Genomic DNA, 4,549 nt, shown 5'->3' on the forward strand with positions numbered 1-4,549 from the left:
CACTTTGAATTAGTGTGAGTTGAAGAAATAAGGTATTATGCAAATTAAAGAAATTTTGAACGAAATGGTGATATTTTGAATCAACCAAATTTATTTTCTATTAAAGGGATTAAATGCCTATAACAAAATTTTCGACAAGAAATGACGTTATAATTTCGAAAAAATATGATTTTCATTTTAAAAAACTTACATTTAATCTAAGGAATTAGTGTTTAACCAAAATTATTTATTTCCAACCAAAAATTAATAATTTTGAGCAAAATACAGAAATTTTTAAACAAATATTAGCACAATTTTCAACTAAAGAAGATACATTTTTCAACCCAACCAGATGATTTTCAACCAGCGAGATGAGTGTATAAAAAGTGTATAAAAAATTCGACTGAAAGTTATACAAATAAAATTTGCCGTGCAGGCCGTGCCTTCTTTAGATTTTATATTGACCTATGTTTTATTTTGAAATTTAGCGGCATTTTAACTCTATTCAACTACTTATCAGAGTTTCTCTACAAATTTCACTGCGAACCGAACTTTAACAGACTCTTTGGCAACATACAGAATAGAAATTATTTCACTAAAATACAGAGATTTGTAACGTGCCGCGAGGAAAGGGACATTGGGGTTACAAAAATCTGTTTTCAAATTTTTAAAATTGCTGATAGTTCTAAAATCGCTCTTTCATTTTAAAGAAAGAATACAATTTTATTTCGACACGTGCGAACGGGCCGAGAAATCTAGCCCCACCACCTATGATACATCTTTCCGTTCAGTGTTCGTGTGACTGAAAAGCTTACCAGACTCGCTGAACGCGGAACGAGAAACTGTTGCCATAAGTGGAGGGTGTGGATTCCTTGCGGTATATCAAATTTAATGAATTCCAATGAGAATTTCATCATTTATGCACGTTTTTAATTATAAGCTCAAAATACTGCTATTGAATAATAAAAAATATTTTTATTTTCAGACTTGCAAGGTTATCATTGCGTATCTAAGAAATGCAAGGAACCAAATTGTCGTAACAACCCGTAGATATGTCTCAATCCTTCTTCATCATTCTTCGGGTCCCTTAAAATCGTTAAATTTAAGTTGCAATGTACCAAGTATGTAAATTTAAACCATTGGTTAAAATTTTGGAGTTCATCGTCGAAGTCGCAAATTTTCTCTACGAAAAGCAAAAAACGATCTATGCTTTTCCTAAAAGACACACAAAAAGGAAGCCGCACTATTCATTTTTAGATCATTTACAAAATCTAAAAAAAAATCCTATACGCGTTTGCTTTTGTTTCTTTTGTTTACGAGCATCAATAATTGTGAACCTGGCACCATCTTCGAGGGGATTGCTTGTAATAGAGATATGAAACAAGCACGGCTGTGTCCACGCGCTGATTGACCCAGTATCATTATTTCCGTCAGCCACGCCAATCCTAAGCACCCGCAAATTAGCGCGAATTTGTATTGTGCCGAACTAAGCCAAAGATCTTTTCTTTTTTAAGTTTCATAATTATTTCTGATATAACTATTCTTAGTTATGTTTACTTAAGGTCATTAAATGTAAGATATTCACTGAATTATATTTGATGTAGTATTTGACAATAAACGTAAAAGTGCACGCGCTACCTAGTAGCTCGCGGTATAAATAGCTAGCCTTGCAGGCACTTTTTTTGGTCGCGGGTTCCTTGTGAACCAGAATTTTTCTCCGAATGTGTAGTGACGACGTAGAACGCAAAACCACTCTCCCTCTGTGCGTCTAGAATGTCAGGTCCTTTTCAATTTCTGTGAAACACGCTTCTGCAAGGGGTTGCAAGTTCCTTTACTCGCGTTAACAAATTAAATAAAAAAGGGAATAATCCAATACATCATATGGCATCAAAGGTCCCCATTTATTTTATTTAGGCACGCCAGATTTAAGTTGCAGTCAGTTTCCTCGTTATTCGCTGTTCTCATGGGAAACCCTTAACCTAGACTGTCCTTGTTTTTACCTCCTAATTTTAATTAAATTCATGCCTTTTTTATTAGACTCGTGTCGGCAGCTCGTGCTCTCTGATTTAAATATGGAATAAGTGCGTTTATTGTTTGATTGGATAATTTCCGCTTTTGTGGTGGTGTCTGGCTTTGCTGCGGAAATGGCTTACGGTGTCACATGGCTAGTGTTACGTCCTGGGATGGCATTTAGGAACATTTCATTAGTAGGCAGTGATAATTCCTGATTTATCTGCAGAACGTATGCTTCTGGGCTAAGGGAACAGGATTTCAGAGATCAAATTGATTAAATGAGGGACATGGAATACAGACAAAGGAGAATACATTTATTGATAGATCAATGCAGCTGTGGGGAATGACTACACTAATTTATGGGAGAAACAACTCTGAAGGAAATGTGATTTGTTTCTCTTTGAGGAAAGGAATAGGAAATACAATATTAGATGAACGAAAACGTTGACATGAGAGAGAGATAGAATTGTGCGTAATTTCGGAGATGTTGCTGATTACTTTGATGAAGATCTGGGAGACGTGGTTTAATAATCAAATAATCTCGAATGTGCACATTAGCACTAGAGTTGAAATCAGAGCTCGGAACTAAGACCTTGTAAACTAGACCTTGAAGACTGAACTGGAACTGGGATCCAATCTGCAACTAGAATCTAATCTTGAACCGGAACTGGATGAAGACCCTTGGAAGAATTTCAAGAACTGGATCTAAATTGCTTTAGGCTTCTCGTTGACTTGATATTTGACTGAGACCTAGAGAGGTTGTCGAACCCTCAGGGAAGAAATTTCCGGAGTTAATATTTAGATACGCGACAAAACCAACAGAGCTTCCGCTGGCTTGGGTCTCTCGAACTGTGAACAATTAGACTGCTGGATCCAAGATACCTCTCTTTATACTCGGTTGGGCGCATTTCAGTACCATCCTTTTCCCGTGTTCTTTTAGAAGTTTCTGCTAAACGGAAAAAAATCACGTGTAATCAATAATATAAGAGTGGGCGTTACTTGGGTTCCACCTTTTTCCAAGTGTTTTCCAGAAGGTTCTGCTGCACCAATAAGGTCCACGTGTAATTGAGCGGGAGTAGTTATTTCCACTCTCCTCCACATGCAGGTTTTCGGAAATTTCTAAGTCCTTGAATAAAGGACATATCATACGTTGTCCAGGGTATATTTGATGAGTCTAGACCACCTCGTAAAGGATTAAGCGGCTTTTCCATTATCCAAAGAGTGCCATATGATAATGGTCCATACAACAAATTATTTCCAGAAATCAATACTTTGTAGGCTCTACCATGTATATGAGTTCCCTCTTCTCTTGGTGATTTTATCAGCAATGAAAGGGGGAACTGAGATGCATTCTTTCCTTTATTTCTCTTCTTTCTATCTCTCTCTTTATCAATCAATACAATTTATAGTATTTGCGTAGAGCCGTATTTACACATAGGAGCATTGTCAATTCCTTTAGAGTGTAATGATTTATAATTAAATATATAGATATAGAGTCAAGACATAGTACGTGACACTAGTAAAATAGAAATAAGTTCTTTTTTAATGAAGGTAGACTCGTGAGATCATCTTCTAGACATAGCCATTCCTTAGAGAATTACTGTTATTTACACATTAAAGAAACTAAATCCAGGGCATAGGGCAAAATTTACTATATTTACAATTTTATGTTATGCTTATATTCCGCCTGAGATTCACTTTTTTTAAATAAGAGATTATAACCTAAAATATCACTTATAGTAAGCAGGGAAACTTTTAGCCAAATCTACAGTAGTGTAATTCGTACACAGAATTCCGCACATAATTCCAAACGACGCATCTTCTTACGTCCAACCAGGAGGGGCCGGAAGGTCTCATAAGATCACTGTGACTGGGACAAGGACACCGTAGGACTGAGGTGCAAGGTGCCTCCTCTCTTTCTGTCCTACCCTGTCGTATACCATTTGCTCTCCTATTTGAGCTAGGTAGACTTGTAGACATACGATGTTCAGTACTGCGGAAAAATAAATGAAGCGGTCTAGTTAATAATATGTGATGTAAAAAAATGATTAATTATTAATTACACTAACAGAATTAATTTTAAAAAAACTACAACAAATCGAAAAAGTTTAATATTATAAATTTGTTTACATTACGGAAAAGTTCACGGGATTTTTGGAGACTTTTTGTTTAATTTTACCAACGCTCTATAGGCTTTTCTTTAAATTCCAAAGAAATTATACCACAATTCTTCCCTAGGGGATGTAAGACCTTGTATTTGGTAAGGAGGCTTAAACGTGTGGGCCATAGGGTCAAACGGACCTCGGCCTGCATGTGTATGGATATTGATGAAAGGACCCCCATAAACGAGCTCTTCTAGGTAATATGAAAATTGTCCCTGGATCAACGTCCCTCTTGGACCAATTTTTAGTTCGTGGAATCGGGACAAAAATGATCTACAGTCCGCAAAGCGAGAAAAAATACCAGGTGTATACATATGAAACCGGTATTTTTTCAAGAAAAAAACACATTTATTTCAAGAGAATGATAACAAATATTTTATTCAAAGTATGCGCCC

General features: G+C 36.1%; 1 long non-coding RNA gene across 1 annotated transcript in view; it reads left to right on the forward strand.

The window, feature by feature from the left end:
• The first annotated feature begins 783 nt into the window (after window positions 1-783).
• Window positions 784-4,549, forward strand: part of LOC117173163 — an 11,166-nt gene continuing 7,400 nt past the window's right edge. Inside the window, exons 1-2 of the long non-coding RNA XR_004467122.1 lie at window positions 784-856; window positions 965-973. This is a non-coding gene — a long non-coding RNA (uncharacterized LOC117173163). The remainder of the gene's footprint in view (window positions 857-964; window positions 974-4,549) is intronic.

The sequence above is a fragment of the Belonocnema kinseyi genome, chromosome 5 (assembly GCF_010883055.1).
Source record: "Belonocnema kinseyi isolate 2016_QV_RU_SX_M_011 chromosome 5, B_treatae_v1, whole genome shotgun sequence".
Taxonomy (NCBI): domain Eukaryota; kingdom Metazoa; phylum Arthropoda; class Insecta; order Hymenoptera; family Cynipidae; genus Belonocnema; species Belonocnema kinseyi.